General features: G+C 36.2%; 1 protein-coding gene across 2 annotated transcripts in view; it reads right to left on the reverse strand.

Moving 5' to 3' along the window:
- Paip2b (poly(A) binding protein interacting protein 2B) overlaps window positions 1-15,200 on the reverse strand; it is a 38,976-nt gene that overhangs the window by 21,510 nt on the left and 2,266 nt on the right. Inside the window, exon 1 of one of the 2 annotated variants that reach the window (XM_026405096.2) lies at window positions 10,841-10,929. The exons of the other annotated variant lie outside the window; for it this stretch is intronic. The gene's annotated coding sequence lies outside the window, so the exon portion shown is untranslated. Of the gene's footprint in view, window positions 1-10,840; window positions 10,930-15,200 lie in introns of those variants that run through there. 2 annotated transcript variants of the gene reach the window in all.

Below are 15,200 nucleotides of genomic sequence, written 5' to 3' on the forward strand. Positions count from 1 at the left end.
CCATTGATGAAATGAAATCTGAAAATCTGATACAGACATTCTGAGAAGAATGACAACAATGAACTTTATTAAGGCTGAGAACTTCATTAAGCTGGTTCCCTGGACCAAAGCCAAGAAAACAAAACAAGCATTTTCAAATAGGATTAAAACACATACGGCAAATGGCGAGAAGGCATATTCTAATTCAGTGATTTTCAGTCTCACAAATACATCAGATCGCTTGGAAGCTTTTCCACAACCATACCTGTCATGCATTCTGAATTGTTAGGCCAGAGTCAAGGCCCAACATTCGTATTTTTGCTCAATAATTTGCTATAGGTAATTCTGATGGGTAGAAAAACTAAAGATGACTAAAAACAATTCTTCCAATAAAGTGGCAGACTGTGTGGAATAGTACAAATTCTAATTACTCTAATTTCTACATCAGCAGTTCCCAATTTGGTGTTCTACTAATCTGTATATTCTCTTTGAAACAAACACAATCCACATTTACATGGCTATGTAAATTCAGTGCTCTGAGAAGTCCTTTTAAAGCATTTCCTAGTTTTATTTATCCAATTTATTACATTTATTTATTTATTATCTATTGATGTGCTGTGACCGTATCCCATCCAAAATTAAGGTTTTGAAACTTAAAGCCAAAGTGATAATATCAAGAGCTGAGCCATGAGGAGGTGATTAGGCTCCACCCTCTTGAATGGAATTAAGGCCATTATAAAAGTAGCTTCACACAGAATTTGACTCTTTTGCCCTTCTGCTGACATAGGGATTCACTACTCCAGAGGATACAAAACACCATCTTGGAGGCAGAGAGCAGCCCTCACCAGAATACCGGACCTGCTGGTACGTTGATCTTGAACTTCCTAGCCTCCAGAACTGTTTAAAACAAAAACAAAAACAAAAAAAACTTCTATTCTCTATAAATTGCTCCCTCCCAGTATTTTGTTATATGAGCACAAATCAATGAAGACAACTATTTGTTACACTTTTAACCTAGTATCTATTAACTCACAAACTTTTAGAAACAATGTCCTACGGATATTCTGTGATGTCAGCATTACACTATGAGAGATGTACACAACAAGTCATAAAATAGACTCCATAAAGCATTTAATGGCACTTCCAAAGGTAGAATCAACAGATTTGCCAACACTTGGTGACTCTGTACCCAGACCTTCCTTCAAACTCTACTCCTCCCACTGAAAGGCAATCCATCTTCCTTCCAGAACATCAAATGGCAGTCAGCACAGTATCCTTAACTTCTCCAGATCTAGCTCTAAAGAGTTATTACATACTAGTAACAGGGGGAAATACTTGAAGTTTTTAAAGATAATATTAATCAAAACATTTATATGGGAAAATTATTACATATAAAATATGTATAACTTTCCTCATCAATAAGTGTATAAATGTCTTAAGACTGACTGACAATTTCAACTTGTTTTATCAGAAATGCCACAATAGGAGGTCTCTGTGCCTAAGTTTCCCCTAGTTTGGCCTCCACTTTATATTTGATTGATTACACATATATTTGAGACAACATTACTCATTATTCAGTTTGGGACTAGTCTATTTATCATCTTGAAAGCTTCTTAAGGGCAAGAAAGAAGCTGGCACCCACCTGTCCCCAGTAAATAATTTGTTGATTAACTGCTGTTTCTAGAATTCTGTATTCTAAATCTCATTATTCAGGTAGGAAGCCCATACCCTTAGGGGCAAGGATCTGTAGCTGAGCACTCTTCATGGGGTATGAACAGCTATTCCCCATGGCCAGTGGCAACCCCATTCTGAAATCTGTTTTTGACAGGTTAAGTTATTCAAGGTGGAAAATCCCCCACTTCCAGGAAATTCTGAGATAGTCTTATTCACTATTAGCACTTAATAACACCAGGTGGCTATCACATTCTCATGAGTTGTGGATTAGGCATAATAGTTTGCCACAGTGGAACTATCTAAACTGGAAGAAAACCAGGGATTCCTACAAAAAAAAAAAAAAAAAGAGGGAACCGTTTTCATTTTATTTGATATACTTTTGGTTAAAAAAGAAAAAAGAATTGTTTGCCATAGCAAAGTGGGAAGAGGGGAGCCAATCAGCCTAAATACCTATGTAATGAGACAGAGAAAACAGCATGCACTACAAGTCTATTCAGGAAGAGCAATAATTTGGGGTGGGAGAAATTTTTTGTAAGTTAAGTTGGCTGGGTGAAGTAGCACACACCTGTAATCCTTCATGGGAGGCTAAGGCAAGAGGATTCCAAGTTTGAGGTCATCCTGGGCAACTTATTGAGATCTTGTCTCAAAATAAAAAATACAGTGGCAGAGAGTTTGCCTAGCATGTATAAGGCCCTAGGTTCAATCCTCTGCACAGGTTGGGGAAAAGGTAATTTGTTGGAGAAATGTGAGACCAAGTTAAAGACAGAACTGTTCAGAGAGAACAGGGAATGTTTCTCTGGCTAACAGGGGCACAATGCTGGAGCACAATGAAGAAGAAAAGTCAAGAGCAATATGTTTTAGAGAGTAAAAGGATTCATATTATGTAATAATAACTATACTTGAAGACTTTCTACTTGCCCATACAGAGCTTAGGAACCCATGGATTTTTTTTTTTTTTTTTTTGGTGTGGAGGTTTGAAGAAACAGAATTTTACATCTAAGTTGTAAAGAGGGAGCTAAAATAGCTCATGAGTTGAGAAAGCATTCAAGGCAAACTCCCCCAGACCTCTAAGCAAAAGAGAAGACCCACTAAATAGTCAAATTACATAGAGCAAAAGAGTAATCTACCCAAAAGCAAGGAGAAAGAACAAAAATAAAATAATAACTCTTCTAAGAAATTCACTAACTATTCTTTTAATCTTTACAACAATCCTATAAGGCAATGGCTGTTATTGTCTCATTTTTTCCCCAATGAATTGTCTATTGTTCAGAGATGCATTAAATACCTTGTGTAAAGTACAACATTGTAAATGTCACAATTGGGGCTTAACCTTACATCTTTTTGAGCCAACCCCAAAACCCAAGCTCAGAACCACTACCCACTTCAATTCCAAAATGCCTTTTTTTTTTCCAAAATGCTAAGTTTCACTTTTTTAAAGAAAAATATTACAAATGCAGGTGGTAGAAGCAGGCTGAAGAAAAATTATATTCAACAAAAATACTGAGGTCTTTGGAAGAAAAAGGTGAACAAGGTCATATAACCTGCTAGTATGTTTAAATCAAAATAAATAATATTCCCTACCATACTCAAATAAAGTCCATTTAATTTGAAGCTTGCTGGTACATTTAGGAAGAGAAAGCAGACCCCCAAAAGGTCTATAATCCCCTATGCACAATTTCAATATCCAAAGCTCTAAAAATTAAAAAAATTCATAATTCAATAATTCATGTGAAAACTTAGCTGACAGTAAAACTTGAAGTGAACTGATATGAAACTATGTACAGACTTTTTTTTTTTTTTTTAAGAACCGCTTATAGGGTTCAGGAAATAGAAAAAGAGGGAGAACTACCAAAGTCATTCTACGAGGCTAACATCACCCTGATTCCGAAACCAGACAAAGACACTTCAAAGAAAGAAAACTACAGACCAATATCTCTAATGAACCTAGATGCAAAAATCCTCAATAAAATTCTGGCGAATCGGATACAAAAACATATCAAAAAAATTGTGCACCATGATCAAGTAGGATTCATCCCTGGTATGCAAGGCTGGTTCAATATACGGAAATCAATAAATGTTATTCACCACATCAATAGACTTAAAAATAAGAACCATATGATCATCTCGATAGATGCGGAAAAAGCATTCGACAAAGTACAGCATCCCTTTATGTTCAAAACTCTCGAAAAACTAGGGATAACAGGAACACACCTCAACATTGTAAAAGCAATTTATGCTAAGCCTCAGGCTAGCATCATTCTGAATGGAGAAAAGATCTGGAACAAGACAGGGATGCCCTCTTTCACCACTTCTGTTCAACATAGTTCTCGAAACACTGGCCAGAGCAATTAGACAGACGAAAGAAATTAAAGGCATAAAAATAGGAAAAGAAGAACTTAAATTATCACTATTTGCAGATGACATGATTCTATACCTAGCAGACCCAAAAGGGTCTACAAAGAAACTATTAGAGCTAATAAATGAATTCAGCAAAGTGGCAGGTTATAAAAAAACATGCATAAATCAAAGGCATTCCTGTATATCAGCGACAAATCCTCTGAAATGGAAATGAGGACAACCACTCCGTTCACAATATCCTCAAAAAGAATAAAATACTTGGGAATCAACCTAACAAAAGAGGTGAAAGATTTATACAATGAAAACTACAAAACCCTAAAAAGAGAAATCGAAGAAGACCTTAGAAGATGGAAAAATATACCCTGCTCATGGATAGGCAGAACTAACATCATCAAAATGGCGATATTACCAAAAGTTCTCTATAGGTTTAATGCAATGCCAATCAAAATCCCAACGGCATTTCTTGTAGAAATAGAGAAAGCAATCATGAAATTCATATGGAAGAATAAAAGACCCAGAATAGCAAAAACAATACTAAGCAGGAAGTGTGAATCAGGTGGTATAGCGATTCCAGATTTCAAACTATACTACAGAGCAATAGTAACAAAAACAGCATGGTACTGGTACCAAAACAGGCGGGTGGACCAATGGTACAGAATAGAGGACACAGAAACCAACCCACAAAACTACAACTTTCTTATATTTGATAAAGGGGCTAAAAGCATGCAATGGAGGAAGGATAGCATCTTCAACAAATGGTGCTGGGAAAACTGGAAATCCATATGCAACAAAATGAATCTGAATCCCTTTCTCTCGCCAAGCACAAAAGTTAACTCAAAATGGATCAAGGAGCTTGATATCAAATCAGAGACACGGCATCTGATAGAAGAAAAAGTTGGCTACGACCTACATGCTGTGGGGTCAGGCTCCAAATTCCTCAATAGGACACCCATAGCACAAGAGTTAACATCTAGAATCAACAAATGGGACTTACTCAAACTAAAAAGTTTTTTCTCAGCAAAAGAAACAATAAGAGAGGTAAATAGGGAGCCTACATCATAGGAACAAATCTTTACTCCTCACACTTCAGATAGAGCCCTAATATCCAGAATATATAAAGAACTCAGAAAATTAGAAAATAAGATAACAAATAACCCAATCAACAAATGGGCCAAGGACTTGAATAGACACTTCTCAGAGGAGGACATACAATCCATCAACAAGTACATGAAAAAATGCTCACCATCTCTAGCAGTCAGAGAAATGCAAATCAAAACCACCCTAAGATACCATCTCACTCCAGTAAGATTGGCAGCCATTATGAAGTCAAACAACAATAAGTGCTGGCAAGGTTGTGGGGAAAAGGGTACACTTGTACATTGTTGGTGGGACTGCAAATTGGTGCAGCCAATTTGGAAAGCGGTATGGAGATTTCTTGGAAAGCTGGGAATGGAACCACCATTTGACCCAGCTATTCCCCTTCTCGGTCTATTCCCTAAAGACCTAAAAAGAGCATGCTGCAGGGACACTGCTACATCGATGTTCATAGCAGCACAATTCACAATAGCAAGACTGTGGAACCAACCTAGATGCCCTTCAATAGACGAATGGATAAAAAAAATGTGGCATTTATACACAATGGAGTATTACTCTGCATTAAAAAATGACAAAATCATAGAATTTGGTGGGAAATGGATGGCATTAGAGCAGATTATGCTAAGCGAAGCTAGCCAAGCCCTAAAAAACAAATGCCAAATGTCTTCTTTGATATAAGGAGAGTAACTAAGAACAGACTAGGGAAGAAGAGCACGAGAAGAAGACCAACATTAAACAAGGATGAGAGGTGGGAGGGAAAGGAAGAGAGAAGGGAAATTGCATGGAAATGGAAGGAGACCCTCAGGGTTATACAAAATTACATACAAGAGGAAGTGAGGGGAAAGGGAAAAACAGTACAAGGGGGAGGAATGAATTACAGTAGTGGGGGTAGAGAGAGAAGAGGGGAGGGGAGGGGAGGGGAGGGGGGATAGTAGAGGATAGGAAAGGCAGCAGAATACAACAGACATGAGTATATCAATATGTAAAGCAATGAAGTGTAACTGATGTGATTCTGCAAGCTGTATACGGGGTAAAATGGGAATTCATAACCCGCTTGAATCAAAATGTGAAATATGATATATCAAGAACTATGTAATGTTTTGAACAACCAACAATAAAAAAAAAAAAAAGAACCGCTTATAGGGCTGGGGCTGGGGCTGAGCGGTAGAGTACTTGCCTAGCGTATGTGAGGTCCTGGGTTCGATCCCCAGCACCACATAAAAATAAGTAAAATAAAGGCATTGTGTCCAACTACAACTAAAAAATAAATATTAAAAAAAAAGAAACGTTTATAAACCAGGGTTGGTTGGTTGGTTGGTTGGTTTATTTATTTATTTTGTGCAGTGCTGGGGATTGAACCCAGGGCTTTGTGCATGAGAGGGAAGCACTCTACCAACTGAGCTATATCCCTAGCCCCCATGTACGGTCTTTATTTATCCCACTTAGTATAAACACTTTTGCTTTGCTTGAATGAATTAATGTGTGTGGAAAAAAGTGTTGCCCCAGACCCATGCAGCACTATACAACAGAGAGAAAGTGTCTTTCTAAAACCTGGAAATTTCTCAATTCTGAATCTCACCTGGTCAAGGGGTTCAGACTCTCTATGGATCAGTATTCAAAAGCATTTAAAAAATAATTTCCAAGAATGATTAAATCAGAGGCATTCAATCGCCATGATTTCATAAACCAGTATGTTTTTTATACTATTTGGGGGCCAGACATAGTGGCACATGCCTGTAATCCCAGCAATTTAGGATGCTGAGGCAGGAGGATCACAAATTCAACGCTAGCCTCAGAAACTCAGTTAGGCGCTGTTTCAAAATAAAAAATAAATAAATAAAAGGGTTGGAAATGTAGCTCAGCATAAAGTGCCCCTGGGTACAACCCCCAGTACTAGGGGCGGGGGAAAAGAAGAAAATATTTTGAGGGAAACACAAGATTAGAACTTTTCACAAACTAGGTCAAGAGAGTAAAAGCATCCTATCAACATCATTTTATAAAATACTATTTTAACAATAAAATATATAAAGTCTTAATTCAGTGCAAATGACAATTCATTAAATTGAATAAATTAAATTTTACAAAAACACTATGTGGTCCTTATTTTCTTATTTCAGGGCTGCTAAAAATTCACCTGAGACCAACACTGGTCTGATCTGAGGCATAGTGCCCAGCTATAAAGTTGTCTGAAGAAGTTGTTACAATGCAGATAACCAGGCATCTCTAACCTAGGAGGCAATAATTCAGATGGTTTGGGATAGAGCCTCCCCCATACACATCTAGATTACTTTTTAGAAGACTCCTGGGTTGTTTATGATGTGCAGACAAGCTTCAGAACCACTGGTCTAGTCTCTAGTCTCCTTTTCCTCATCTAAGGAATACCTTCTCTAAGGGTATAAAGGGAACCAAACAGGATGTTTCTAGGTAGGGAATCTGCCCCACCCAGTGTTTGCCATACAGTTATTCCTCTGAACAGTCCAGGCTGGACCAGCTGGTCAATTTAAAAACTGAAGCTATTAGCAGTGGAACAACAGGAATTAGAGAGTTGACAAGCAAGAAAAACTTGTTAAAGCACATTGCCTCTATAAAAAGATGTTGCTCCCAAAGTTTTCTCTCTTCAACTCAAAGATTTTACAACATATAATGCCTAAATTCAGCACAGATGTCTTTGTCTTGAGCTAAAGAAAAGTAAACAAGTAATTTTTAAAAATATGTGCATTGTATCTACACGTGCATGTATGTATGTATATGTGTATTTGTATGTATATTCGTATATACCCATCTATTCCTTAATAACTGCTTCTAGTTTGTAATTTTTATGCCAGGTTTATGATTTGGGCCTTCATTTTTCAACTTCAAAAAGATGATCAGAATTATTAGTATTAGCTCAAACAATACAAAGGACAAATCACAAAAATATGAAAAATCCACAGCACACTTGATGTTTTGTGAAGCAGACTACATTCTCCAACAATCCAGGAAGGTAATTCTAGTGATTTGTCTCTTTCTGAAAACGTTTCTCTTATTATCTCAAATTAGTATTAAAATCCCTAAAACCTAACAATAAACATAGCTAGCATCTTTAAAAACACATAAAGCTTTGAATTTAACAAGCACTCGAAGCCTTTTACCAGTTTTAAAAAAAAAAATCAGGCCTTTCTAAACTAGCTTAAATGCTAAATGATGGAGGACACAGAAGGGACATCTAACTCCTATTCCCATGGGGTTACATCACTAAATCCTATTTACTAGAGTCCCCCGTTCTGTCTAAACCAAACACAGCACTACACTGGCAGAGAGGGTTGAATCTTTCATGATTTGCCCCATAACCTGTGTGTTCCCAGAAACTAAGCTTTCTTTTAGAACTAGATTTTTATGATTCATATTTAGTAAATGGTGGTGATTCTTAATAATTTAGTATGTAAACCAGTGGCATCAGCAAAAACTTGTTAGAAGCAAATTCTCAGGCCCCACCCTAGACAAGCAACTCTGGGGTGGGGCCTAACAACATGTATTGTAACAAGCCCTGCAGGTGATTCTGATGCACGCTCAAATTTGAGAACCTCAGGTATGCAACAGATAGAAAAATACCTTCCTTCTCTAAGTCAAAAGCCAAGCATTCTCTGTATTTTATTTTGATATCGAATAAAGATTTCCAATTAAAATACATAATCTCCTTATTACTCCCAGCCTCCTTTCATTGAAAGTGTTTTATTTTCATGAGTTAAATAAGCAAACAAACTGCTACCAGAGATTTACTTGGGAAAGGGTACTTTTCCCATCCAGACTGATCTTACACAGCAGTACTGTTTCATCCTCTTACATCTAAAGTTCTAAACAAGTATCTTCATCATGTGAATCTCAGACATTAGAAATTCTATAATGAAACATTAACTAGTTCTGAACATACCAAATTTACTAGAGAAGAAAAATGGAATCATTTGCTATATTTCAGAACTGCATTCAACAGGAAGTTAAGATTTCAAAAGTTTTCACAATTATATTACTTCCAAGTTAACATAATTAAACCAGAATACCGTATTCTTAAAAACTTCTAGTCCAGCAAAGTTTTACTGCATTACTTCTTGCTTTCAGTGGGGATAAAGCAGAGCCCTCACAGGCACATTGTAGTTCTGTAGTCTTGCAGGTACACAAACAGTTACATGTGTTCAATATTAAACCAAAGGTCCTCTAAGCCTGCAGATGGTGTTAATAACTCAACACCAGCACCAAAGCCTAAACAACAGAGACATGAAGAACACTGCTAGCAAATAAAAGTAGATTCACTAGAAAACCACATTCTGTTCTGCCAAAATTATCACATAAAAACTTTACTTCCCTGAGGTAACTGCATTTAAAGAGTAGGCAAGACAAGTCTATAGCTCACATTGCACCTAGTTTCCAAAAACAGGCAACTGTTTCAAAGCACACACACAAAAATGAAGAGAACATTCTTTATTTGTATATAGGTAGCTCAACACACTAAACTGAACAAACATTAGCACAAAAGAAAACTACAATCACAGAATGATTTCCATGCTACAAACGTGACTGCAAATAAAACATGAGCAAATAAAATCAAGCAATTTATTTAAAAACAAAACCACTTTAAGTTCAGCCCAGAAATTCAACAATAGCCATTAACAGTTAATTTTTAAAAATAAATTGTATCATATTAACAAGAAAAAAACAAAAACAAACATGATCATCTCAGTAGTTGCCAGAAATGTGTTTAATAAAATTCAATGGGCTGGGGGTGTGGCTTAGTTTGACAAGGCCCTGGGTTAGATCACCAGCACCACAAAAACAAACAAACAAAAAAACAGAGCCAAGCCTGTGGTGCCCGCCTGTACTTGCAGCTCTAGGGAGGCTGAGGCACAATGATCACAAGTTCAAAGCCAGCCTAAGCAATTTAGCAAGGCCCTAATCAACTTATCGAGGCTCTGTCTCTAAATAAAATACAAAAAGGGCTGGGGATGTGGCTCAGTGGTTGGGTGCCCCTAGTACCAAAAACAAAACAAAACAAAACAAAAACCAAAGAACCCCCCAAAACCCAGGAATAAGTAAAATCATGCTCTTTGATGTAATCAATTTACACACATGTAAGCATCCCTATTTCAAATTTTTAGTGCACTTCCATTAAAGACAGGAAAAAGATTAAAAATATCAACTATTATAACCACTAATTAATTCTAGTCAAATGGTCCATCCAATGCAACTAGTCAAGAACACACTATTGGAAAGAAAGAGGCAAGATTATCCTTATGTGCAAATATGATTTTGATTTTTCAGCAAGACTAAGAATCAACTGGTAAACTATTAGAAATAATAGAAGCTTAGTAACAAGACTGGCTATAAAATAAACACAAAAATATATAAGGCACTTAGTTCAATTTATTTTATAAATAAGAATAAATACAAAAAATTAATTGTATTCATATAAACCAATAACAACCAATTAGAAGAGATAAAAGAATAAAACAAAAGCATTCTTTTTCCCTAAACTGAAACAATTTTTGCTGTGGGATAACTTAAAAATTTATATTAAAAGCCCTAAAGTTGTTTTATAGTCTTTTCCTACAGACATTCTATGTCTGAGAATTCAACCCAAAAATACTTTCTCAAGTCTGCTAAATGTACAATGAAATTCCCCATGGTGGCGATGGGGGGCAATGGTGAACATAATATAAATCCAGCTATTAGAATGAGACAGGCTTAGTATGATGGTGCACACCTGTAATCCCAGCAGCTTGGGAGGCTGAGGCAGGAGGATTGCAAGTTTGAGTCCAGCCTCAGAAATTTAGCAAGGTCCTCAGCAACTCAGTGAGACCCTGTCTCAAAAAAAAAAAAAAAAGGTTGGAGATGTGGCCCAGTGGTGGAGTGCCTCTGGATTCAATCCCCAGTACCACACACAAATGATGATGTTAGGGTATAGATACCACCATTAAATTATAACCAAACTATAGTGAGAAAAAGACTATACATCACGATCCTCCTTGTTAAAAATGTTTACATGCATAGAAAAGGTCTAAAAAACAAAACAAAAAAGTGATTTGGGTGGCAAAATTAAAGATTATATTTCTTTATATTTTATCTTAAATTATGCAAGGAGAATATTGCTTTCTTTATAATCAAGGAAAATGCTATTTTAATTTATACATGTGTGTGTATGTAGATATTTAAATCTCCTTTTCTTATTTTTTCTCATGTATGTGTCACATGTAGGCTCCGGGGCTTGGATTCCCTCCTCTTGAGGTAGATCAGCCCACTTTTGAAATGTGCACTACACAAAGTTGCCTTAGCTTCATTTTTTAAATAAAGGTCCTATGGTAGTACCACAGAGAAAACACAATTAGGTAAATATAAATTGATTAAAAGTGTGATTGCAGTAGAATATTATATGTAAATATATAAAAATACTACAACTGAATATTAAAAATAAAGTCACTATTAAAATAATGCAGACTACAGTCTGGAAACATTTGTTTTATTTTATTGCTCTTAAAAATATTTTAAAAGTATACAAAACTGAGGGAAAGAAGTAAAAAAGACTGTCTCCCCATTTCCTAGGGTGAATCTTCCCATCTTTGCTGTTTCTGCTATGTATTCACTGATACCAAAAAGACTAGCAGCCCCCAGATCCTTTCTTCTGATTTCTAATAACTTCATGTCATTCACTCACTCACTTTTAAAAGGTAATAGAAACACATAATTCCAAAAAATTAAAATATAATATAAGCCTCCATAAACACATAATGGCAAAATCTCATTTCTACTCTTATTCTCCTTCCACAGATAAACACTTCAATTGGTTCCTTATATGTCTTCAGAATTTTTTTTTGCAAATATGCATGTATATTGTACTGTTCTCTCTCAACACAAAAAAGTAGTATACTAAAAACTCAATATATATTAGAGGTCTTCTATATCAGTACATAGGTCTTTTTCACTCTTCTTTAAAAGTACACAATATTCCATGGTTTGGATTTTCCAATTTACTTAACTAGTTCCCTCTGATGGATACTGAAGTAATCTCTACCATATAAACAATAATGCCAAGTATAACCACCTACACACATCTAATTCATTTCTAATGTCTTTGATGAAGCCTCTAAAATGGTTCAGGAGATGAAATCATCATAAGGTTACAGGTTCACTAGGCTGAAAAGTGTCCCTTTTCTATTTCTCATTATGTACAGTAATATGTAGTAATTATACCCTTAGGGGATTTAGCTCATAAAAGTGAAATGACTAAATAGAACACACAGAATAAACCCATTTCCATTAAAAATACATATGTATTTATGTATACACATGAATATGCATGTAAAGTATAAAATATATCCATCAAAACATTAACCATTGATTCAGGATGATAGTATCTAGGAATTACTTTGTAGTCCCCCCCACACACTTTTGCCGTTCAGTGATTTCTATTTACAACAATAAGAACAGACTACTTCTGTTTAAAACAAAATAAAATGTTAATTCAAATTAAGCTGGATATATTTCTTTTATCTGCCTTATATTTCTATAGTGCTTCAGAGGGTTCAGTATCATCTCATTCCAGTGATTTATCCTCAGCACTTTATATATTATTAACTGCTCCTTTTTCTTGATTTAGATAGCATTTTATTAAAATCTCTATTATCTCACTTGCCATAAAACAAATCAGTTGTTCATTCATCTCTTTTGCTTGCCTGTGAACTCCATGAGTAAGTCTCACTATATTTTCAGCACCTTGAATAGTACATGTCCCACAAGAGATTCATACATGGTAAAGAAGTCAATTATTTCACTACAATATAGTAGTTCCAAGAATTCAACATTTGTATTACTAAATCCTTACAGATACCATGCCAACAATCTGAGAAAAACTAGCACCAGTTACTAAGCAGCACCACGGTTTACTCAGTTGTGACATACCCTCTGGTCAAGTTTTTTCAGCCTACCAGTAGTGTTCTGTAAACTTCATCTTTTTCTATCTGTGCCTTTGCATCTGCTGATCTCTCTTTGGAATGCTGTCTTAAGGTTTCATTTACCTAGAGAACATTCCCACTCATTCCTTAAGAATGAGTTCAAGGGCTAGGGATGTAGCTCTGTGGTAAAGCCCAGGCTTAGCAACATGCAAGACCTGTGCTTCAATACCCACCATGGGGGCAGGGGAGGACTGAATCAGCTTAAACAATACCTTCTCTGGGAAGCCTTCATATATTCATATCCTTTCAGGAAGAGTTGAGAATTCCCCAAATTCGATATTTTTGTATCTTTTACTATGTATAAGCCTCTGAACTAAGTGCCAAGGATAGAAAGACAAGGCTGTGGATCCTGCCCTCATGAAGCTCATAGTGTAGAAGACAGCCATATGAATAATCACATTATAAGATATTAAACGCAACACCAAGAAGAAGATATATTGCATATCTGACATGTGTCAATTACTTTTTTAGTAGATGCCTTATTATCTTTGATCATGTTAGAAGACATTTGAATTGGAAAGAAGATTGAAATTCTAAGACTGCTGCCCCTAGATAGGGTCTGAAGAACTCTCTCTAAGGAGTTTTATATATCCTATAGTTGTCAGACAAATAATATATGAAACCAACCCTGCTTCTTTGGCTGTAAGAAAGGAAACCAGGGCGCAGCGCTTCAACCTAGGACATAATACAGGTTGAACTTGAGGAAGATCAATAACCAAGAATATGGCTTGGCTCAAAATTCTGCCTGTAGGGTCCTCCATTTTAGGAAGTTTCATTTTATTTAGACAGACAAATCCAATCAGATTATTTTCTTTTGGAAAATACAAATATTGGGTGAACAAAGTAAAAAAAAAAAAAGCAGGTGCTAGAGCTCAAATCCTATCCTAAATACTGTTGAGTTAGTGTTCTATGAGGTTTTAAAAGCTCTAGAACCGAGAGACAACATGGATGCTTGTAATTATTTCCCATTCAAATTTACATTTACTACTCAGCACCAAAGGTAATATGTGTGAGCCTCTTCCTTGAAATCTAAAAAGTGTTTAACATGTAATACATATACATATGAAATCAGGCTCAAAATTCCAAGAACTTGATCAAATTCACCCACCTGATAGACAGCAGAGACAGAATTCAAAGACCATGATTCTACAATATCCCGCCAGTTACATGGGCAAATGATCTCAAAATCAACAAATGACAAGTACAGATTGGCACAGGTCAATGGAGAGAGGCTCAAAGGGGAAAAGTTTATTCATAAGAGTAGAACAGATATATTCTGGAAGTATACTTGGGAAGGTAACATGAGAACGAGCACACCAGGTGTCACCTTGGTCAAGGTAATTGATAATTTCAACCTGGACCTCCCTCTCCAGATTTAGCTGTCTTTCTAACTCAAATATAAGACCCACATAGCAAGAATTTAATCTCTAGCTTGGCTTATAGTAAGTACTTACTAAATATATGTTGAATAAATAAATAAGTGAACAAATTATCAAAGAAGCTAAAGGAACATTCCACAGAGAATCTGGGGAGGGTACCATGAAATGGTCTCTAAGGATCACTTAGAAGCATGGTTGATCCTCACTATTTGTGGATCTCATATTTGCAAATTCATTTACTTACTAAAATTTATGTATAACCCCAAAATTAACAAGTGGTGCTCTTGAGGTCTTTCCTGGATAAGTATACAGTGGTGAAAAATCTACTGCCTCTTGCATACATCTCAAGCTGAAGTCCAATAGGTGACAGGGCTCAAAGATTCAGCTCTCATATAGAGATGACCAGAGGACAGACAGTAGGGGGCAGTGCAGTGCAAGAAGCTCTAGCTATAGGGCCAACTGGGATAAGGATTGAATCAACTTTGGCACCTGTTAGTGAGGAGGCCCCAGGCAAATCCATGAACACTTTTGAACCCCATTTTATAAAAGTCTATTTTGTAAAATAAAGAAATTAGAATCTATCAGGATGGGTTGTTTTTAGGTTTAAGATTATAACCTATGTGAGATAGGTAGGTTCAGGAAATGGCACTGTGGGAAGTCTAGAGCAGTGAGAGATGAGGCCAGAACACAGTGCCACAGTGCTTCTCTGCATTCTGTACACACCCTGAACTGCAGA

Source organism: Urocitellus parryii, chromosome 12 (assembly GCF_045843805.1).
Source record: "Urocitellus parryii isolate mUroPar1 chromosome 12, mUroPar1.hap1, whole genome shotgun sequence".
NCBI lineage: Eukaryota > Metazoa > Chordata > Mammalia > Rodentia > Sciuridae > Urocitellus > Urocitellus parryii.